The 24,496-nt window shown below is 48.2% G+C and overlaps 1 long non-coding RNA gene across 1 annotated transcript; it reads left to right on the top strand.

Moving 5' to 3' along the window:
- The first annotated feature begins 2,759 nt into the window (after nucleotides 1-2,759).
- On the top strand, nucleotides 2,760-13,853 carry LOC105872276 (uncharacterized). Its single transcript, XR_002221851.2, has 3 exons — nucleotides 2,760-2,880; nucleotides 6,089-6,375; nucleotides 7,859-13,853. It is a non-coding gene; the product is annotated as an uncharacterized LOC105872276 (long non-coding RNA).
- The last annotated feature ends 10,643 nt before the right edge of the window (nucleotides 13,854-24,496 follow it).

Raw genomic sequence — 24,496 nt, 5'->3', positions numbered from 1 at the left:
CTCGACCATCCTAGCTAAACCCACACTCCACTTCACTCTTGATCTCTTTAGCCTACTTATTTTCCTTCACAGCACTTACCACTACTTAATACTATATTATTACCTGGTTATTTGATAATCTTCTGTCGTCTGTCTTCCCCACTAGAACATAACCTTCGTGAGAGGAGAGGTTTCATTTATTGACTGCACCACTATACCCTACGTAACTAGAACGAGACCTGGCACATAGTATTATAGGTACTCAATATCTGTCAGAAAGTCACTTCATGTGTTGTCAATGAAACAGAGATCATAAGGAACCCCCCTCACGCAAATGAAGTAAGAGGTGACAAACCCTGGGAACAGGCCTGGCGTGTGGCAGGTGCTAAGCAAACGCGGTGCTATTATGAAGAACGACAGAACCAAGTTCTGAAGGACGAATGTGAATTAATTATACATTTGGGGTGGCGAAGGCGTGTTTCAAATAGAGGGAAGAGCACATGCGTAGGCCCCGAGGTAACAGTGGAGACCTGGAGAGAAGGCGGTGAGGGGGAGGAAGAGGATGGCTGGAAGCAAGGAGGGAAGCAGTCCACTCGGGGCGTGGGAGACCACACAGGGCCGACTACAGAGCCAGCAGGGCCTGTGGGAAACGAAAATGCAGAAGCCCTTATTCTAAAAGTGTTGGGAATTTCAGGATGGCCTTGGCAGAGCATGAACCAAGCCTGGGTGCTGTGTGACCGCACAGGCTGTGCGCCCACGGGGCTGGCCCTGGAGCTGTGGCTGGGAGCCGGATTGTATTTTCTGTTCAGGTGAGAAATGGAGACTCAGAGACACAAAGTGACTCTGAGTCCCACAGAGAGCCAGTGTGAGAGCCAGGATCCGAATTCGGTCTTGTTCTCGCAACCGCCCTTGTAGCTGGCAGAGCCACAGAAGGACAACAGGGGCTCTGGATGCCCGAGGCCTTGGGGACCAGGATTAGGGGTTTGCTGCCCTGAGATCCAGCAGTCAGCAGACCAAGTCCAGTTCCCTTCCCACTCTCATTTTCACAGTGGTGCCCGGACGCTCACTTTCCCAGCTGCAGGCGTGTGCACATACGGAGAGTTCTTGCGGTTCTGGAAAAGCTTTGACTTCAGGATGGAGGGGGCAGATGTGGCTGGTGCTACCCTGGTTTCTTCTTCCTACCTTGAGAAGCGCTGGACAGCCATCCTGCATCCAAGGGACAAGCCAAGAGGACTGCGGGGATGCCAGCATGACGCTGGTCTTCTGGAGCCCCTGCATCAAGACCAACAACTGCCTCCTTCTGAACTTGTATTGGGTGACATAAACACTTGCTAGTCTGAGCCACAATTTCCAGTTACTTGCAGCTAAATGCATTTCTTCCCATCACAGTCACCTCCTCAGGACCACAGGTTGGCCCAGATTCCCACTATCCACATGGAGATACTGAGGTCTGGGGTGCACAGAAAACTTCCCCAGGGTCACACGGTGGGGTCACAAGTTTAGTGACTCACCATCCACTGCTCCCTGTATTCAGGCCACACCTCCTGGTCCATTTCCTTTCATTCAGGATGCTGTAAGCATGGCCAAACAGCTGCCTTGTAAATTAAACACTTCTCATGGAGACAGTGACGTCCTTGCCCCTGAATCTTCCCGGTCTCTTACGCAAATAGCCCTGGGCCACCTGCCTCCATGCCTTTGGACCCAGGACAGGTTCCCCACATCCTTTAAAAAGATGAGATGATCAAATGTAGACCCAGTGCTCCTGGAAAGGTGTGAGTCATGCATCGTGGAGCAGAAGGTTCACAGCCAGGAGTCTGCCCATCCAGCACCCCAGGCTTGCATCGAGCTTGTTCTCTGCAGTGCTGACTCATCTTCAGCTTGCGGTCAGCTCTGACACTCAGATCATTTTCTGCTCATCTTGTGCCTGGCTAGTGGCCTTTAATTAGGTGCTGTCAACTTCCTGTCTCTGTCCATGTTGTCTTTTTTAGAAGATTGTATGAATACTAAAGACGTGATGATGATGATAGCAGTTAGCACCGAGTGCTTTAAACGAATTTAAAATTTTTTTCTCAAATATCACTGTCTGAGATAACAAGTATTATTATTTCCATTTCATGGACAGGAAAACTAGGGCTTAAACATTTAAGCCATTTGCCTGGGGTAACGGAGCCAGGAGTGCTTGGTGGAGCTGGAATATGACCCTGTGTTTGACCCTGGAGGCCGTCTCTAAAGCCGGGAGCCAGCTGGGCCTATTAGGAGAGGTTCGGAGGCTTCCCTGCAGCAGTTCAGATTATAACAACATTTATTGTTTGTTTAAAAGGTCTCTGGAGACTGGAGGCCTCATGGCGTATTTGGCACTTCAAGGTTGTCATAAGGGCCCTGGGCTCTCTGCACTGTCCCTCTGTCCCATCAGTAGCTAGTCAGCAAGTCGTCCCCAGCCTGGTCCTCACGTCCCAGATGGTTGCCACAGCTCACCCATCACCTCTTCACATAACAGTGTCCACAGCAGGCGCAGAAGGAAAGGGGCAAACATCGCCGTGTTCCTCAGAGAGGAAACTCTTTCCCAGAAGTCCCCAGCAGAGCTTCCCTTCAGCCAAACTGGGTCATGTGACCACCTCTGGACCAATCACAGGTCCAGGAAAATAGCAGCGCTTCTCTTCAGCCAAACTGGGTCATGGGACCACCTCTGGACCAATCACAGGTCCAGAAAAATAGCAGTGCTTCCCTTCAGCCAAACTGGGTCATGTGACCACCTCTGGACCAATCACAGGTCCCGGAGAATAAGATGGCCACGGTTGGCAGAAACCGAAGGTGTTTTTTACCCTCGGGCTAGACACATGGCTGGCTGAATGTAGCCACGGGTCTGTCAGCAGGAGGGAAGAGGGAATGGCAGTTGGCAAGGTAACCCCCAGTATCTGGTACCACAGCATTTTAAAACATTTAGCGCAAATAAGCACAATCCTGTTTGCGAGATTATCGTAGGTGGTACATGGCTGAAGCTGTGTGTGTGCTTGTGTTTTTAATAATTTTAGTATTTATTACATATTTAAGTGTGTTTTTAAGATACCTATATAGCTAACATCAATCAAAACCATGAATTCGTGAGTATTTTTCTCAGGACAAAACAACTATATTCAAGGAGTTTTGAAAAAAACATGAGTTAAAGAAAAATATTAAGTAAATAATAGATCATTTGCTTCAAAATTTAGCAATTGTAAGAATAAGAAACAGTGTTCTGTGTTATCCTGTTTGGCACTTTTTCCAACTTCTCAGAGGCATTCTGCCTTCAACCACTCTCCTGAGGAATATAAACACCCACAAAGATTTTTGCATCATCTGCAAATATGATTCAAATAAAGCCTTGAGCTCAAATATAATCCAGGCTTCCACAGCCGGGAAGGGCAGGCATCTCGACTCCAGTCCTTTCCTGGTATTTCTCCGTTGTCTCAGTGGTTTTACGGTTTTGTGGGGTCTGCCCCTCCTCTTGTAAGCTGCCACAAATCCAGTTTCAGAAAGAATAAGATATAAATAATAAACAGAGTGACCCTTTGAGATTTCTTGTCCTTGTGAAGAATTTTCAAATTTTCCTAAGACATGAAATGTTTTCATTTAAACAAGAACTTGGGAGTCCATCATAAGAACTGGATAAATTGTGGCCCAGTGATACAATGACATGTGTTATGGCATTTGTTAATAGGAATGAGGTAGATCAGTGGCCCCCAATCTTTTTGACACCTTGAAACCAGGGACAGGTTTCAAGGAAGACAATTTGGATGGAGCTCAGATGGGGATGCAAGCTATGGGAAGTGGCTGTAAACACAGATGAAGTTTCACTTGCCTGCTGCTCACCTCTAGCTGTGCGGCCTGGTTCCTAAGTTTCACAAAAGACAACTTTCCCTCGGACAGGGATGGAAGAGGAGGCAGAGCCTGCTCTGTGGGCGGGGGGTGGAGGACCACAGAAGTAGATGGCTGTGTGCTGATACCAAAAGACCTCCAATCTATCATTATATGAGAAAAGCAAGACACAGAAAGGTATGTATAACATGAACCAGGGATGGCACACTTTTTCTGCAGAGGGCCACATACTAAATACTTCAGGCTTTGAGGCCACACTGTCCGTATTGGAACCACTCAACTTTGCCATCATAGCATAAAAGCAGCCACAGACGGCATGTCAACAAATGGACTAGGCTGTGTCTCAATAAAACTTTATTTATGCACTGAGATTTTAGTTTCATATAATTTTCATGTGTCATAAAACATTATTCTTACAGTTTTTCAAAAATCTTTTAGAAATGTAAAAACCAATCCTGTTTTTGTGCAGCTTGGAGGCTGCACAAAAACAGGAGGTGGGATAGATTTGGCCTGGGGACTGTTGTGTGCCATTTACCTTATAAACCACTGATGCAAAATGAAATTGTAGAGAAACATAAAAAATTATGTCTGGGCTGGGCATAGTGGCTCATGCCTGTAATCCTAGCACTCTGGAAGGCCGAGGCAGGAGGACCGTTCAAGGTCAGGAGTTCGAAACCAGCCTGACCAAGAGCGAAACCCCATCTCTGTTATAAATAGAAAGAAATTAATTGGCCAACTAAAAATATATGGAAAAAATTAACCGGGCATGGTGGAGCATGCCTGTAGTCCCAGCTACTCAGGAGGCTGAGGCAGGAGGATTGCTTGAGCCCAGGAGTTTGAGGTTGCTGTGAGCTAGGCTGACGCCATGGCACTCTAGCCTAAGCAATAGAGTGAGACTTTGTCTCAAATAAATAAATAAATATTATCAGCTACATATGTTAATGTTAGAGAAAAGAAAAGTAAAAAGAAAAACTAAATATTTTTTTAAAAATTAAAATAAATAAATAAATAAATAAAAAGTACGTCTTCACTGAACATCTACAGACGTTTTTCTGGTCATGATTCCCTAAACAATACAGTATAACAACTATTTACATAGCATTTACATAATATTTACATAGCATTTACACTGTATTAGGTATTATAAGGAATTTAGAAGTTATTCAAATTATACAGGAGGATTGTGTAGGTTATATGCAAATACTACACCATTTTATATCAGGGACTGAAGCATTTGTGGATTTTGGTATCCGTGGGCATCCTGGAGTCCATCCTCCACTGATATCAAGGAAAGACTCTATACATACAGAGGGAGAGTGAAAGAGATCAATTGTGCGTGTGGAGGAGAGACAGAGAGAGAGAGAGGGAGATTTGTTTATACCTGTAAGAAAGGACACACTAAAAACTGGCAACAAAAAGTGCTTCTGAACAGGGGAACTGGGAGACATCAGATGAAGGAAGAAGGAAGAAATATTTTTCGCCATGTGCCCTTTTACACGGTTGGAGTTTTTCTCCATGTGCTCGTGTTACTTTTGCAAAGCAGAGAACATTTGCCAAAGCAAAAAGGATTCCTATGCCACAGTCAATAAAAATGTGATGATCTAAATAAACATGGACAGTCATGTGGCGAATAACAACGTTTTGGTCAACAACAGACCACATATACGGCAGTGGTCCCATAAGATTATAATACTGTATTTTTACTGACCTTTTCTATGTTAAGATATGTTTAGATACACAAGTATTTATTTGTATGAATTGTGTTACAATTTGTGTTACAGTTGCCTACAGTATTCAGGACAGTCACATGCTGTACAGGTTTGTAGCCCGGGAGCAACAGGCCACCCCATGCAGCCTAGGTGTGTAGTCGGCTGTGCCGTCCGGGTTTAAGTGCACTCCGTGAGGTTCACACAATGACAACATTGCCTGACAACGCATTTTCCAGAACATATCCCCGTCGACAAGCAACATATGACTGCACAGGCAATCACAGCACAACTCCAGGGGGCGCCATTCTCAGGGCCTTTTGTGGACTGTAACCCTTGGAATTGTGCAGGGGACGTCCCGAGTGGCAGCCCTGTCGTCAACAAATCTGACACCAAGAATTCATAGGAAGTGAAAGGGATAAGTAAACACTGAAGGGGCAGGGCTGGGGGGAAGTTGTGGGAGGGGCAACAAGTCTCACTACTTCTGTCTTATGCTGTTCCTTTTCTGGGTCACGCTGAAGTCAACGTTCTGCCAATTTTTACCTTAGATTTTTGCTCCAGAGTGAAGGAAAGATGCCCAGGCCCAGCAGGAATCCGAGGGTAGAATTTCAAGTTAGGAGAAGAGAAAACAGCTCATCCTGAAATCAAATTGTCTCAAGAATCTCAATACGAAGACACCATTCATTTCACAGAAACACCTCAAGGCTGAGTCCACTTGTGAAACGCCTTCTCTTGGAACTCCAGTCGGATTTCCCAGAAATTTGGGATTCTGTGAAACCCATCTGGAAGCATTTTGACTCAGGTTAGAGGTCGCAAACAGCAGTCTCCCACCTAAGTAAGTAGCGGGTATAGATTTCTGATCAGCAGTCATTCTAAAATCAAGACATTTAATATAAATATATAAGTTTCTGGCTTCCCTTGAAACACCTGGAGCTCTGGCCATCCTGGGCCCACATTCCACAGGAAAACTTTAGGCTCCAACCAGTGGTCATTGCCCCTTTCAGATGGGGCAAAGGTTCCCAGTTTGCCACAGTCCCCACCACACCCCGTCACCGTCCATCAGGACTGCCTCACCCACTTATTTCATTTGTACTTCATTCCCCAACCGATATTTACTGAGCACTCACTATGTGCCAAGGGTATAGCTGAGAACAAAACAGACAAAAATTCCTCACTTCATGGAACTTATGTTTCTGCTTGGGGGATGCTGGACAACAGAAGAAAATACATAAATGCCAGATGGTGGTAGGTTCTAGGGAGAAAAACCACACAGCACAGGGGGAGAGGACATGCTAGGTGTGGTTGAGGAAGCCTTATGGAGAAGGTGACATTTGAGCAAAGACCAGAAGCAGGTAAGGAAACAAGCATTGAGGATATCTGCAGGAAGAACATTCCAGCCAACAAGAATAGCAAGTGCAAAGGCCCTGAGGCAGGACTGTTCCTTGTGTGTCTGAGGAACAGCCAAGTGGCCAGTTCAGCTGGAGAAGAGTGAGTGAGGGGAAGAAAAGTGGAAATGAGGTCAGAGAGGTGACAAGGAACCAATCTTGTAGGGCCTCAGAGGATCTTTGGCTTTTATTCTAAGTAAGGTGTGAGCCAGGGAGGATTCTAAGCAGAGAAGGGACATGGTTGGACTTAGGTTTTGATAGACTCCTTCTAGCTGCATGTGGAGAAGGACGGCGTGTGTGTAGGGGTGGGGTGGGGGACAAGGGTGGAAGCTGGAGACCAGTGAGGACCTGTCCTAGTCCAGGTGCAGGTTGGTGGTGGCTGGACGGGGTTGGAGTCTGAACGTACATGTTTCTGGGCTCTTTTCAGCACTTAGGAGAAACCCCCCTCACTTGCTCGCTCCAGCCACATTGTCCTTGCTCAATCCAGCCTCAGGGACTTTGCACTTGGTGTTCCCTCTGCCCAGTGCTCCCTGTACCCAGATATTCCTGTCCCTTCTCCCCTCATTTTCTGGAGTCTGACCACACTGCTGCAGTAGCCTGCGTTCCCCAGTGCTCTTGTCCCTCGCTCTGCAGGGTGGGTCTAGCCAGCGGCCACGTATACAGTAGACATCGCCTGTTGTTTACCTGTCCGTCTCCTCTCTCAGAGCACTGGCTTCCGGGGGGACGCAGTGACATCTCTCCACTCACTGCTATCTCCCCAGAGTCCAGACTGTGCTGGGAGCAGAGCTGGTCCTCGGCAAGATTTAAGGAAGAATGAAAGACAGAGACCCACCTGGGTCCTGCTGCTCATTACTGCATGACCTTGTGCAAATGGCTTCTGCCCCCAACAATGTCCTCTTCCGTAAAGTGGATCTAACGACATAACCCTTACAGGGAAGCCACAGAAGAGCTGTCCCAAGTGTCAGGTGTCTGCTGCTGCTGTGAACCTTGGGAGGGAACAAGAGCAGAGCTGGAAGAAAGTCACCCCCACAGAGCCAAGAAAGAGGAGAGAAGCACATTTGCCCTCCAGTGGGACAAGCCTGTTTTTCCAGGATTCTCAGTAAGAAAGCAGAAGGGAATCCAAGAATCCCAGGGCGCAGCCTGGGCTGTCAGTTCCTTGGACGTCCGGCCTGGTTCTGTTCACCGCCTCCCTGTGCCTTCCCTGCAGCCCTGGCCCTCTGCTCCCTTGGGAGCGCCGGCCCCTCGGCTGGATGCCCGCCCTTCCTCCGAAACAGCGGATAAGGAGAGCTGCTCGAGATGTTGTTTTCATTACTATTATTAATATGTGAGGGCTCCAGCCCTCCTAACCCGCACTAGGAGGCCAGAGAAAATGCCAGAAGTAAGAACAGCCAGCAACTACCTAGTACCTGCTGTGTGCCGTACTATATCGTGTTAATATACAGGCACCGCCGCCAGGCCTTTCTCGCTATTAACTCATTTGATTGTCACAGCAACTTATGAGGTGTTCACTGCCGTTAACTCCATTTTGCAGATAATGAAACTGAGATCTAGAGCAGTTATGGAATTGACTGCCAGGAGGCCAGGATTCAAATCTGTCGTTTGGCTCCAGAACCCACTCTTTTAACAATACATACATTCTGCTGCCTCGTGACACTTTATTATTTGAAATGGTAACATTTCCTGAGCACTCACTGTGTGCCAGCTGCTAGGCTCAGCTTTCATGGACATCACCTCTGTCAACCCTCTAAAGACCCTATGAGTTTGTTTGATTATTAAACAGCCCCATTTGACAGAAGGGGAAACTGAGGCCTCAGAGGTTGACGTGCTCCTGCCGACACAGCATGGCAGGCTGTGTTTTCTCAGGCTGCTCACGGCAGTGTCTCCCATCCTCATCGTCTTTTCTTCTCTTATAAAATTAACAGGTTTCTCAAGATATAATTTACATGCCATACGATTCACCCTTTTAGAGCGCACAATCCAGTGGGTTTTGGTACATTCACACAGTGGTGCAACCGTCACCACTGTCTAAATTTAGAACACTGTCACAGCCCTCAAAACAAACCTCACACCCATTAGCAGTCACTCCCTGTCCCCACCATGTTGTGAGGAAACCCGCACTAGCCCACGTGAACTGGCCACACGGAGAAGTCACACGCAGGGTGCCCTCCTGACAGCCCAGCTGAGGAGCCAGCTGCCAGACAGACAAGAGAAGACCCACTAACAGATGCCAGCCCCCCGAGCCATTGAGTCACCCAGCCTTCATGCTGTCCCAGCAGAGACCCCAGACATCGTGGAGCAGACACAAGCCCTCTCTCTGTGCCCCATGTGTATCCCCGACCCTCAGGACGCGTGCACGACAGATCCAAAGGAACAGAATGGCTGTTGCATGCTGCTGTGTTTGGGTGGTGTTTGTTATGCAGCAAAAGTAACCAAAGCACACAGCTGGCAAGGAGCAAAGCCAGGATTCGAACCCCAGTCTGGCCTCGGGGCTACCCCTTTAATCACCAAAAAGGCTGGATGACCCCTTGGGTACTGCAGGAAGCCAGTGCCCCTTTGGCTGCTCACTTTGTTGCTGCTGCTGTGGTTGTTTAATACACAAGAAGTCATGTTCTTATTCTTTGCAGAAAAGGTAGCATGAATAGGGAAACACAAAATCCACCTGCAGGGAGAACCTCCAGGAAACACTAACTCACAGGCTCTCGCCATGCACTGTGGGCCAGACAGGGCGAGGGGAGAAAGACGGCCTGAACGGCGCAGGCGAGTGCGGCCGGCAGATCCTGTATTTTTGTTCAGCGTGTCTCCAAACACAAGATAACCCCCGTCCAGTGGTTGCTTCAATTTCCTGAGAGTTTGTAACGCACCACGGTTGAGAGAAAATGAACGCACGTTTCAAGATCATTTTTGACTCTACATAAAAAGAAACCTTTTTCCCCCAACAAAGATTGTTTTACATGCGTTGTTTTGTACCCGACTTTTCCACGTAACAACGTACTTTGAACTGCTTCTGCGTGAGCTGCTTTCTCCTGCCTCCTGTGCGGGGAGGAAGCGCTGGGAGGCCACGTGCTCCCTCGGTGTCAGTGAAGTCCCCTGGAGCACCGGGAGCTCCGGCCGCGACGCTGAGGGAGAGAAGCCAGCCAGGGAGGAGCCACACTGTGTGACTCCATCCCCGTAAGTCCAAGAACAGCAAAAGTAGGCTGTGCGGTTAGAATCGGGATAGCAGTTAACCTTGCGGGGATCCGCCGGGAGCCACAGGAGGGCGGGCGGTTCTGGGATGTTCCGTATGCATCTGTGTGCCAATGACACAAATTTGCCCGTTTGGTGAGTGCACTTTTTGTGCAAGTAAAACACATGCACGAAGTTTTCAGAGCATTTGCTCTGCTATATGGGAATACATGTTTTCAGAGCATTTGCTCTGCTAGATGGGAATACATGTTTAATTTTTGCCCCATATGCACATATGTGAATGTTTAGAGGCCGGGACGTGAGGTTGAGAACCCAGGTCTGAATTCAGGCTCAGCCACTATTAAATATGTGACTGTGGGCAAGTTAATGAACCTCTTTGAACCTTGGTTTTCTCGTCTGGGCTCCTTACCAAGCCCACAAGACACAGGATCAGCCCCTGCCCACCTCTCCACCTGCTCCTCTCGTCCCTTTCTCTCTAAGGTGTGTGTGTGTGGGTTTTGCAAAAGATGTGGCTTCCTCTCTGAGCTCCAGCCACACTGGCCACCATTCTGTTCCTCCCACAGCAAAGCTTAGTGTAGCCTCAGGGCCTTTGCACCGGCCACGCCTGCTGCCCAGAACTATCCTCTCCCTGATTTTCTTGTGGTTGGTTCCTGTTACTCATTCATGTCTCGGTTTGAATGTGACCTCCTTGGAGAGCCCCTTGCTGACCACTCCCCACACCAGCCATCATCGATTACATCGCCTGGTCTCATGTTCTTCCCAGCATCTCTCACTTTCTGAATGGTCATATTTGGTTTTTTGCATTGTTGTGGTTGTTGTTTGCTTATTTTTTTGGCTCTCCCTCTAGACCCATAGAGTCTATGAGATCAGGGATCTTAATTCTCCTGTTTATTGCTAGCTCCATCACCTAAAACAGTATATATTTGTTGAATTAATTAATTGGTCAGTCTATATAGTGATCCAATTCTACTTCGTGGAATCCTTAGGAGGTTCAACGAGATGATGTTTTTGAAAGAGTGTTTTTAAGCAGCCAGATTTATAAAACACGCGAGAACTTTGAAGGCTCTGTTTGAATGTGGTCAGCTCCACTGCCTAGACTCCAGGTAGGCCCAGGATTCCCCCTCGGCTACATCTGCGATAATCTGATCTGCACTAAAAGTCACCGCACCTTTCGCAACACTCTCAGCCCCTTTTGTGTTATTGGCCATTTGCCTGGAACAGAATCACTAGTATTCTGGTTAGTTTATTTATTTCTATACTATTTCATTGATGGTGGGGATATATATCTTCCTGGTTCCTGTTTACACAAAAAGGATCTGATTACACACACTGCTTCATATCTCTGTTTTTTCTTTTTTCTACTTTATAATCTATCTTGGAGATTTTTCCATATCACACATTGTGTGTGTGTGTGTGTGCGTGCGCGCTTTAACTACACAGAAGACTGCACACGTCATACATAAAAAAACACAGGAATAAGTGTCCCCGTTCTTTTAAAGACTGTGGGACAGTTGTTGGTGTGTCCACTCCCCTAGCGATGGACACTTAGGGTGACTCTGGTCTTCTGCTGTTGCAGACGGTGCTGCAGTGACGGTCCTTGTGTGCACCTTAGAGCCCAGGAAAATCACGGAGTCCTTTTGAGTCTGTTAAGGGAACCCAGGAGCTTACTTGTCCCCAACCTCATCTTCACCCCCCTCATCCCACCCCACCCTTGCTGGTGTTTGTGTTTTGGCCTTTTAAAGACTTTTTCAAAATTGACTTTGGCTTCTTGGCCTGAACTCTGAGTGTTTGAGCTGATAAGATAGCAGGCTTGGCTGAGGGGTGCAGGGTAAACAGTGACCCTGGAGGCCCTCAGCCAAGCAGAGGAGGGGCCACACTCCCCAAGTCTCTCCCTGCCTCCAGAGCCAGCAGGGGGCCAGAGGAGGCTGGACTCAGCTTGGGCCCCAGACCAGTTAGGGGAGGGGGAGGAGGCAGGAAGGTGGCCCCGCACAGACCTGCTCCTCGCCTGCTGCTCTGACTGCCAGGACAGCACCGGAGCGCTGAGCATGGCGCCTATTTACTGGGCCTCTCCTAAACCAAACAAGACGCCAGGGGCAAGTCAGAGCAAAGTCCCGGCAAACCTAGAGACACGGGCACTTCCCAAAGAGGCCTCGCACCCCAAGGAGCTGAGTGGCCCCAGGAGGGGCCCTGTCTCCATGGCTGTGCAGACAACATTGGCACGATCTCGGCACAGGATCACCGCGTGGTGTCTGTAGCTATCACATTCCTGGGACCTCACCTGCCTGGTGCCGGTCTAGGCCACAGAGGTGAACAGATCAGTCCGGATTCCACCCTCTACAACTTTCTTCAGCCTAGGAGGGCAGAGAGGAAACGGGTGGGCAGAACTCTGGGGCCAGAGCAGGGGCACTGTCCGGCGGCCTAGGGTGGTCCACAGCCCAGCTGAAAACCCCTCCGGGCTGCCTAACCCAGCCACTCAGGAGGCTGAGGCAGGAGGATCGTTGAGCCCAGGAGTTCACGGCCAGCCTGGGCAACACAGCAAGACTGTTTTTCAAAACAAAAACAAAAACTCTCTGGGGCTTCTCAGGGCTTCTCAAGGCTCCCAGGCCTCACAGCCCTTGCACACTTCCTCCCTGCTCAGCTCCTCCAGCGGGGTCCACGGTGCCAGCCTGGCAACACTCCTGGCCCGCTCCGTCCTCGGGGCCTCCTACTGCTGCTCCCTCTGCCAGCAGCGCCTCACTTCCCACCACCCACTAGTCCTGTAACTCTAAGCTGGGACGTCACCTCCTCCTCCAGGAAGCCTTCCCTGATACTCCTAGATGGGCCCAGTGCTTCTTTGGAAATGTCACATGCTCTTGTACATTCCCTGGCCCAGTTTCAATACTCTGAATTGGGGTCACTTGTTTTTTGGTGACCCAAAGTAGCCCATCATGGCCAGAGCCCAGGCTCTATGGCTGACCCAGCTGCATTCAAATGCTGGCTCTGTCTCAGCTGTGCAACCTGGGGCCTCAGTTTTCTTCTCTGGAAAATGGGCACAGTGATGGCGTCTGCCTCGTAGGGTGGCTGTGAGGAAGAAGCAATTTAATACAAGTAAGTGCTTAGAATGGCATCTGGCACTGAGTTTGCACTCAGTAAATGTTGGCAGTATCATTTCAACCTCTCTTTCCACAGACCATAGTAGGATGAACAAATGCAGCCCTTCAAACATGTTCATGAAAACGAGCAGTTGTGGGATATGCTTACGATATACAGATGCCCCCCGACCTGCAATGGGGCTACGTCCTGATAAACCCACCACAAGTTGAAATTATCATAAGTCAAAAGAGCAGTGAATACACCTGACCTACTGAACATCCTTAAACATGCTCAGAACGCCTACAGGAGCCCTCAGTTGGGCAAAATCATCTAACACAAGGCCTATTTTATAATCAAGTGTTGAATACCTCATGTAAAGTATAGTGCCACATACCACACCACGAATAAAAGATCCAAATCCAAAATTTGAAGTACAGTTTCTACCAAATACCTATCGCTTTCAGACCATCGTAAAGTGGAAAATCCAAGATGAGCCGTCGTAAGTCAGGAACTGTCTGCAGTGGAAAAGTTTTTGAAAACACTAAGTGGTTGAGCAGCATGATTTACAACTATGTAAACACACACACAGCCCAGTACCCTGGCTTAAGGAAAAGGAAAAAACAAAACAACAGATTGTTTAGTGTGGTTGCATTAGAGGGATGGGACAGAAAATAATTTTTCTTCTTTACTCGTTTGATGTGTTTTTTTCCTAATCTTCTTTAATAAGCATGGTTTCAATTTAAATGGGAAAAAATAACAAATTTAGAGAAGAAGGAGCCCGCGAGCCCTTTCTGTTCCATAGAGTTTTCCCACAAGCTGGGGCAGGGGGTGTGGGGGCTGGGCCGGGCGGGCGGGGCAGGGCAGTCAGAGAAAGAGCTGCCCTTTAGCAGTGAGGCAAGAGTGGGAAACCCAGCGTGTGCCAGGCGGGGAGGGCGTCAGCCTGACCAGGGGGAAGTTGTGCCGAGTGATGACAAAGCAACCCCTCTGTCAACTCAAGGTGCAGGGGGACATTTTGGATGCTGCCACCCCCAGAAAACCTCACAGCCCCTTGGACTGAGCTCGTGGCCCTGCCTAAAGCCACAGCCCCGTGTCCCTCTGCAGCATAACATGCATCGCACCACAGCGTCCGCAGAGGGGGCCCTGCCCCAGCCCCACGTCCGCACATTATCTAACCCTGACGTGTCTGCGCGCAGGCAGGGAGTTGCTGCTGTTAGCCACATCTCACGGCAGGGAAACTGAGGCTCAAACAGTTTAATAATTTGCCCAAAGTTTCCCAGTTGATGGGCAGCAGAGTCTGAATTTAACATCATTTGCTTTCATCCTTGTCTGTGGTTTGCTGTATTCTCATATTATGCTAAACTCGATGATGAGTTTCTAGAGGGCAGGGATTGGGTCACAGACTTCACTATGTCCCCACGGCCTGGCCTAGGGTCTAGCACACAGTGAAGGCCTAACGATGATGGCCAAGTAAATGAACTACTGGATGGATGGGTGGATGAATAGAGGGATGGATGGATGGATGGTTAGATGGCTGGCTGGCTGGCTGGATGAATGGACAGATGTATGGATGAACAATCAGATGGATAGGTGGCTAGATGGATGGATGGAAAGATGGATGGATGGATGGTTAGATGGCTGGCTGGCTGGCTGGATGAATAGACAGATGTATAGATGAACAATCAGATGAATAGGTGGCTAGATGGATGGATGGATGGATGGATGGATGGATGGATGGATGGATGGATAGATGGATGGATGGATGGTTAGATGGATGGATGGATGGTTAGATGGATGGATGGATGGACAGATGTATAGATGAACAATCAGATAAATAGGTGGCTAGATGGATGGATGGATGGATGGTTAGATGGATGGATGGATGGACAGATGTATAGATGAACAATCAGATGAATAGGTGGCTAGATGGATGGATGGAAGGATGGATGGATGGATGGATGGATGGATGGATGGATGGATGGATGGATAGATGGATGGGTGGATGGATGGTTGGATGGATGGATGGATAGATGGATGGGTGGATGGATGGTTGGATGGATGGATGGATGGACAGATGTATAGATGAACAATCAGATGGATAGGTGGCTAGATGGGTGGATGGAAGGATGGATGGATTAATGGATGTGTGGGTAGGTGGAATACATGCATGGATGAATGGGTGACTGAATACGTAGAAGAACTACTTAAATAAATGATGATGAGAGGCACAGGGCAGCTGAGAGTGTGAAAGGGTTTGTTCCTGGACATTGAATGTGCCCTTTTGAAAGGCTGCAAACTGGCAGTTCTCAGGCTAAATTAGGTTGCAGGAATGTTTTGTTTGGCCTTCCAAGGTTTTAAATGTTTAATTGTCATTATTTAAAAATTAGGATAGTTCAGATTAAAAATCCAGATCTTTAATTTTTGGCTTCTCCTGCAAAATTGAGACAGAACACATACCAGGAAACTGTGTCAGAACTGACAAGGCTGAGCCGTCTGGGACACCACCATCCCCACCATTCCCCAGTGTCCTCCTGGACACCAGAGTCCCCACCACTCCCCAATGTCCTCTGTGGGACACCACTCTCTCTACCACTCCCCATGTCCCCTTGGGGACACCACAGTCCCCACCACTCCCCATGTCCTCTGTGGGACACCACTGTCTCTACCACTCCCCATGTTCCCTTGGGGACACCACAGTCCCCACCACTCCACAATGTCCTCTGTGGGACACCACAGTCCCCACCACTCCACAATGTCCTCTGTGGGACATCGCAGTCCCCACCACTCCACAATGTCCTCTGTGGGACATCGCAGTCCCCACCACTCCCCATGTCCCCTTGGGGACACCACAGTCCCCACCACTCCACAATGTCCTCTGTGGGACACCACAGTCCCCACCACTCCCCATGTCCTCTGTGGGACACCACTGTCTCTACCACTCCCCATGTTCCCTTGGGGACACCACAGTCCCCACCACTCCCCATGTCCTCTGTGGGACACCACTGTCTCTACCACTCCCCATGTTCCCTTGGGGACACCACAGTCCCCACCACTCCACAATGTCCTCTGTGGACACCACAGTCCCCATCACTCCCCATGTCCCCTTGGGGACACCACAGTCCCCACCACTCCACAATGTCCTCTGTGGACACCACAGTCCCCACCACTCCCCATGTCCTCTGTGGACACCACAGTCCCCACCACTCCCCATGTCCCCTTGGGGACACCACAGTCCCCACCACTCCCCATGTCCTCTGTGGGACACCACTGTCTCTACCACTCCCCATGTCCCCTTGGGGACATCGCAGTCCCCACCACTCCCCATGTCCCCTTGGGGACACCACAGTCCCCACCACTCCCCATGTCCTCTGTGGGACACCACTGTCTCTACCACTCCCCATGTCCCCTTGGGGACACCACAGTCCCCACCACTCTACAATGTCCTCTGTGGGACACCACAGTCCCCACCACTCCCCATGTCCCCTTGGGGACACCACAGTCCCCACCACTCCACAATGTCCTCTGTGGGACACCACAGTCCCCACCACTCCCCATGTCCCCTTGGGGACACCACAGTCCCCACCACTCTACAATGTCCTCTGTGGGACACCACAGTCCCCACCACTCCCCATGTCCCCTTGGGGACACCACAGTCCCCACCACTCCACAATGTCCTCTGTGGGACACCACAGTCCCCACCACTCCCCATGTCCCCTTGGGGACACCACAGTCCCCACCACTCTACAATGTCCTCTGTGGGACACCACAGTCCCCACCACTCCCCATGTCCCCTTGGGGACACCACAGTCCCCACCACTCTACAATGCCTCTCTGATGTTGAGGTTGGGTGTCAGCTGTCATTCATTACGGCACTTTGTGCTGGTGTTTTAGTCATAGTATAATTATAAGGGAAATGAAAAAATCTCTCATAATTGCCTTTTGTCAAAAGTGGTTAAAATGAAAATAGATAAAGAGAAAACTGGGAGAGGGGTATTTGTTTGCGGAAGTGGCGAGTGTGCCTGTGGGTCTGGTGCACAGGCAATGCAAATTTTCCTGAGGGACAGCAGAGCCCAGTGGGTAAGGGCACAGATGCTAGAGTCTGACAGCCCAGGTTCAAGTCCCAGCCCTACTACTTACCGGTGGTGTGGCACTGTGCAAGGCCGCACCTCTCCCGCCTGGATGTCCTCACCTGTGAAGCAAGGATGGTGTTAGTCCCCACCACACGGGGCGCCAGTCATTTCCCACAGGTGAGGCTCTCTAGGTGTGAGCTGCACACAGGGCTGGCTTCGGCATTTACATGACCTGCCCAGCCCCTGAGTCCTTGGCTGCAGTTCTCAACCAAGAGAAATTGTGTCCCCTAGGGGACATTTGCCAACGTCAAGAGACATCCTGGGTTGTCACAACTTGGGGGGAGGGGCTACCAGCATCTAGTGGGCAGAGGCCAGGGACATGGCTAAACATCCTACCACGCACAGGGCAGACCCCACAGCAAGGGCTATTCTGCCCCATGTCAACAGTCGGAGGCTGGGAAAGCCAGACCTACGGGAATCCAAGTCCCCGGAGAGGCTGGGCTGGGCCAGATACTTAGGAGTCCCTGAAGGCTGCCAGAGGTGATTCCCTCCAGGGAGGCTGAGGCAGAAGAGGCTGCCCCGGGTGTGGCAGAGGACGTCCGTTCTGGTCCTGCGCCACTGCAGCCGCGGGATCATCTGTCCACAAATACTGCCCGGCCCAGGGTGCCTGGACCCAGCCTGTTCCAGCCCCACACACTGGGCGAGGAATGTGTCCTTGGCGCCTCCTGGTGGCCTCGCCGCTGAACTCCATGACACTTCCCAGCCGGGAAGGATAGGGACTTGCCTCAGGGCTGTTCTCAATCCAGACTGGCCCGGAATGTAAGAATTCAAGGTAATGGAAGGCGGCCATTGCCGCAGTTTAGAAGACAAACTGACCTGGATTTGAATCCCAGATCTTCCAATGACCAGCTGGGAAGCCTTGAACAAATCCCATGACTCCTCTGGGCCTCAGTTTCCTCATCTGTAAAATGGGGATGATTTTGCTTCACAGTGCTGTTTGTTGGGAGGATTAAAGTAAATCGCATAATAGATGGGACACATTAGATGCTTCATAATCCTCCTCTCTGGTACTTGCTATTGCTGTGTTCATATCATTCATAGCTATTTGCCTTTGATGAACTTCCAATGTGCCCAGAGTGATTTTTCAATAAATATCAAGAAATAATTTTGTTGCAAAGACACACTTACAGACATGGAAAGGGATTCACGATATTTTTTTTTTTTTTTTTTTGAGACACTCACTTTGTTGCCCAGGTAGAGTGAGTGCCATGCGTCAGCCTAGCTCACAGCAACCTCAAACTTCTGGGCTCAAGCAATCCTCCTGCCTCAGCCTCCTGAGTAGCTGGGACTACAGACATGTGTCACCATGCCCGGCTAATTTTTTCTATATATATTAGTTGGCCAATTAATTTCTTTCTATTTATAGTAGAGACGGGGTCTCGCTCTTGCTCAGGCTGGTTTTGAACGCCTGACCTTGAGCAATCCGCCCGCCTCAGCCTTCCAGAGTGCTAGGATTACAGGCGTGAGCCACCGCGCCCGGCCGGGATCCACAATATATTGTCAGATGACCACAGGCCTTAGAAACATTGTATATAATGGGATTCCATTTTTGTTTGATATAGCTATATTTTTAAAATATGTGTATTTATAACATATGAGAAACAAAGACCTCATTTTCTTAGTATACAAAGAGCTCTTGCAGACCAATAAGAAAGACAATTATCCATTAGAAAACTAGACAAAGGACATGAATGCTTTGCCACCAGAAAAGAAATGCATGTAGCCTTGGAGCTTATTTTTAAGTGCCCAATCCAACATAGAAAGAAAGGACATGCAGATCAGAACCAAGGAGAACACCTTTTTCCCCTATGGGCGAGGCCAAGATCAAGAAGTCTGATAATACTGGGCCTTGGCTAGAGTGTGGGGAACCGAGTTCACGTAGGCTGCTGGTCTGAGTGATGATTGGTGACTACAACCTTAGAAGGCAGTTAGACAATCGGCGTCAAAAATTTAAAATGCACCTGCCTTATGACTGGGCAATTCAGTTGCTAAGAATTTATCCCACAGACATAGATGAGCATACACGGAAAGACTTCTGCAAAAGGGATACCAATTGCAGCATTGTTTGTCACAGCAAAAGACGGGAAACACCCCCATGCCTGTCACCAGAAAACTGGTTAGATAAATTATTATATGCAGGCAATGGAATATGGGAAGAATGCTCTCCCAGTGTGGGTCTGGAAAGATCGCCAAGGTACATTGTTAAGCTAAAAAAAAAAAACAAAAGAAAAAACCCAGCGCAGAACAGGGTGTGTAGGGTGCTTCTATTTAGAGAAACCAGCACAGGAATCCATGTACCTGTTTGCTTATCTGCATTCTGGATATCTCTGTAACAATCCCCAAGAAATGATAACCAGAATGGCTTCTTGGGTGAGAAGCTGGGAGTTTTGGAGCTGGGTCAGAGGGGTAAGGATTAGAGGGGAAATAGCCACTGCAAATCTTTTGGTACCTTTTGAATTTTTTTCATGTGAATATGTTTCCTTATTAATTTTTTTTTAATTTCGGCATATTATGGGGGTACAGATTTTAAGGTTTCAGTAAATGCCCATTTTCCTTATTATTTTTAAAAAAGTTTTTAACACATTCATAGATGAGGGAGTAAAAAAAGCCCAAGTGTCAGCAGCGCTTCTCTCTGGGTGGCCGATGTGAATTAAGGGTGACTTTTATTTTGCTCTTTTTACCTAATTTTATTTCCTAATTTTTAAAAGTAATTATCTACACATAGAACATTCCAAAAAAAGAGAAAAGATAAAAACAAAAAAAATTTTTATATATAAAAATTAAAAAATTATCAAGGTATATGCAGGTAATTAAAAAAAAAGTTTAAGTAAAAACCTCAGTGTTTTGTTGGTGATCAGAAGAAAACTAACTTCTACATCAAAAAAGACCAAAAAAAAAAAAAAAAAAAACCACATATACTTCCCTAAACAGATTATTTTCATTGCTAATAACACCGGAGTCTGGGGGCAGGCGGTCGGGGACACATTCTATGAAAAAGTGAGAATTAATGCAAACCGGCCCACCATGCACTTGCCAGGCATCCGAACTCCAAGCTTCTAACTGAGGTCTGGGTTGGAATTCTGACTGCCACTCAGTAGACGTACGAGTCACGGCAGCGCTCTCGGCCTCAGTTTCCCCGTCTACAGTAAGGGGAAATCACATAGCTGCTGGCAGGCTCAGGTGAGACAGTGCCGGCGACGCACTCAGGCTGCACGCAGAGAGGGACCCAGGGGACCGGCAGGAATTCTGCACCCCCGCGGGTGACAGGCGGACGGGGACAGCATGCCCGCCCGGGAGCCGTTCGCCAGGGCAGGGCGCCGAGTCCCCGCACGCCGCCGCTCCTCCCGACTGTTTGGAGAGAGTGACCCCAAGTGGCCACGCCCGAAACTACACCCGCAGGCCGCAGGCTGAGGCCCTCCGTTCCTCCCCTCCAGCCGTGGGCCAGCGCCAGGCTCGACCGCCGAACCTAGTGTTTGCAGCTGCACGGGGGAGGCGGTGCCGCCCACCTGGCGGCGCGGAGGTGAGCGTTCAGCCAGGTGGCCTGTGGAAATCCTCTGCAGGGCCGCCATGCTGCACAGCTTCAGGGGCGGCATCATCAAATTGTGCAGACGCAGCACCCTTGAGGCACCCCGCTATGGTTGTCCCGGCTCCCTCAAGCACTGAATTTCCTTCTGGCCTTCCCTAGAGTGGCTCTAAAACAGAGTCTCCAGAAGTCTATACCAAGTACAGTGGGGATTCATGGGAAGATCTTAAAGTACAGATCTGATCAGGGTCCTCCCCTGCTCTAACCTCTTTGATGGCTCCCTCGTGCCCTCAGGGTAAAGTCCACACTCTTCATCATTACCTATCGACCGGTCCCCTGCCCAGCTGCCCAGCCTCTTCTCTTTCTTCTCTCTTCCCTCCTTGCTCTCTCTGCTCTGGCCACTCTGACTTCTTTGTTATTTTCCAAACAAGTCCAGTGTGCTCTTGCCTCAGGGCCTTTGCATGTGCTATTCTTTCCAACCTGAATGCTGTGCCCTGAGATAGGAACATGATAATTCCCTCGCTTCCTCAGGTCTCTGCTTAAATACTACTTCTTCAAAGAGTTCTTCCCAGCCCCTCCTATATAAAATAGCAACCCCCATATTCCTGCATCCTGCTGCCCCCCTTAGCCTGGTTAGTTTTTGTTATTCCATTTTGTTTCATTTTGGTTTTTGCTCCATAGCACCTATTGCCTCCTGCCCATATTACACATTTGTTTGTCTGTATCCCTCCTCCAATGAGAATGTTAGCTCCTTGTGGGCAAGGATTTTGTCTTATTTTTTTCACTGCTGTAGTGCCTAGAATACTGCCTGACACCTAGTGGCTGCTCAGTAAGTATCTGCTGAAGGAATGAACAAATAAATAAGTGATGGCAAAGGTAGACAACAGCAGCTCTAGCCCATTTTGCACCAGCTTCAAATCTAGCTGGAAAAAAACCCCTCTTTCCCAATAGTTCTGAAAAAAGAACAGAATTGAGTCCTTGGAATGGAATACACTGATTGGGCCTGGGTCAGATGCCCACATTTAAATCCAGAAGTGGGCTCATCCCCATCTAAGCCATATGGCAGTGAGCCAGGAGTGTTCTCTATGAAAACTGTGATGTTGTTATCACAGACAGAGGAAGCAGGTGCCCGGTAGATAAAAACAGTAGTCACCCACCACAAAAAGGAGAGTTATTCAGCTAGCTGAGTTAGTGCAGGTCCTGTGAATCAGGAGGGTTCACTTGCCTTCTTTCCTTATTTGGAATCAAGTTGTATTCAGGTGGGGATGGGCGGAGACTCCATTTACACCACAGGTAGAGCCAGTATAAGGAGCAGGTGATTCAGGTAGTCTCTGGACACCAATATATCCGTGGTGTTAAAACACAGCTGAAAGAAGTAGAAGTCTAGAGCTAAAAGAAAGCTCAGATTTCTACATGTAACATCTTACATAATCAGCAAAATATTAATTAACCTCTCTTCTGACACTGATGACAACACTCGAGAAGAAATTTAAAAATAAACATTGTTGGCTCTAATCTAGCATTGTTGATTAGCTCGAGGGACCCACATGTGCTTATTGCATTATACAACCATCAAGCATACCACAAAGCCCAAGACCAGCCAAGTGGGCCTCCAGAAATTGGCAGTCATGGTCAGCTCAAATTCTGAAACCATATGGCATAGTGCTGTTACTGGGAATGAGTAATCTATTTTGTTACAGAATCGAAATTCTAAGCTATTTAATAATTCCTCCAGTGGTAGAGTCTGAAAGTTGTCCCCCAAATCAGTTTTCCCCTTCTATAGTGATAGGCGCTCCTTGGAAACCCATGGCTGGTCTGAATAAAGACTACATTTCCCAGCCTCCCTTGTAGCAAGAAGCAGCCATGTGACTGAGGTATGGCCAATGAGATGTGAGCAAAACCTGGGACCGCAAACATAGGGGTCAGCCATTTGGACCTTGGGATGGGGGCAGAGCTCTGGTAAGGATGGGATAACAAGTTAGAGGCCTAAGCCCCTGACAACCTTCTGGTACAGAGCCACCACTCCAGCTCAGGCTTCTGTGTGAAAGGCAAATTTTATCATATTTCAGTCTCTTATTTTAGGTCTCTGTCCCCCACAGATGAAATTATATTCTAAATAATACACCTCGAAAAAAGTTGGTCTGGCTTGAAAAATTCTATAAAATATTTAGGTAAATAAATCCTCTTCTTCTTTTTAATGGAAAGAAGCATACAGATTTGATTCACCTATATCAGTTTATTCTTGTTCAATAAATACTCAAGACCATCGAAAGGAAGACGCCTGCCCAGGGAGCCTCTATGTCTTGACTGCTTTAACAAAAACCACTCTTTGGCTCCTTTAACTTAAGTCCCTGAGGTCCCTAATTCCCAAAGCTGGCTGGCTGTCAGCAGCATATGGGGACTTTTTTAAAAATAGATCCCTGGACCTTAGCCAGTTCATCTGAAGAAGTAGGATATTGGGAATTTGTCATTTTACAAACACTCCCCATCTTACTAGCTGTGTGACCTTGGGCAAGTTATTTAACTTCCTAGTGCTGCCATTTCCCCATCAGTAAGAGTGGGAACAATAGTAGTACCTACCACAGAGCTACTGCGTGAATTTATTTTGTGTGTACAAAGCACCAAGCGTAGTGCCTGGAACAGAGCAAGTCTATAAGTGTTAGTTATCATTATGCCTGTTGGTGGGAGTATAAACTGATGCAAACTTCCTGGAGGACAATATGGGCTATCTACCAAAATATTCAATATGTACTCTTTGACCCAGCAACATGATGGCTGAAAATTTAGCCTATGACTACTCTCATTCCTCCAAAGCACAGGAGTGCTCATTGTGGGATACATTTGTTCAAAAAGGATTCATCAAGCACCTACTACACAGTACTGTTGTCAGGACAGAATAGGCTATGCTGCAATCACAAACCCTAACATTGCATCAACTTAGTACAGCAAAGCTTTATTTCTTGCTTTTGCATATGATACAAATTGAGCACCCTTCTCCATCTGGAGCAGGTGGTCTTAGAGATGGACACAGCAGGCAAAGAGAAAGCTAGAAGGTCACATGAAATTTCTTAAGGGGTAGGCCTGGAAGTAGCTTCCATCACTTTTGCACATCCCATTGGGCAGAAATGAGCCACGTATTTCCAACTTAATTGTAAGGAAGGCTGGGAAAAATAGACAAGAATAGAGATATTGAGTGAGCACTGTCTTTTTGACAAGTGCTATGTTCAAATGACTGTTCTAGGAGCTGGAGACCCACAAGAGGGCAAGACCAACAAGGGTCTCTGCCCTCTGAGAGCTTCCCTTATAATGGGGGAGGTAGACAGCAAGCCTCTATTCTAAACATACCCCTGGCATATGTCATTTTGAACTTGAGCAAGAATATCTGAAGGATACATTTTCAGAAGCTGGGGCTCTTACATCAAAGGGCATATGCCTTTGTCACTTTGATGGCTATGGTCAAATTGCCCTACATGTGATTGTGCCAATTTCCATCTCCACTGCCAAGGTAGAAGAGTGCTGCTCTGCCTCCAGCCTTGCCAGCACAGTATGTTACCAGACTTTTGGATTTCTGCCAATCTGATAGGTGAGAAATGATCTCTCTGTGTACTTTTAATTAGCATTTTTCTTATTATAAAGTCAAACATCCTTTCATATGTTTATGAGCTA

This window comes from Microcebus murinus, chromosome 16 (genome assembly GCF_040939455.1).
Source record: "Microcebus murinus isolate Inina chromosome 16, M.murinus_Inina_mat1.0, whole genome shotgun sequence".
Taxonomy (NCBI): domain Eukaryota; kingdom Metazoa; phylum Chordata; class Mammalia; order Primates; family Cheirogaleidae; genus Microcebus; species Microcebus murinus.
Note: the sequence above shows the minus strand (reverse complement) of the source record. Positions and strands in the feature narration are given on the sequence as shown.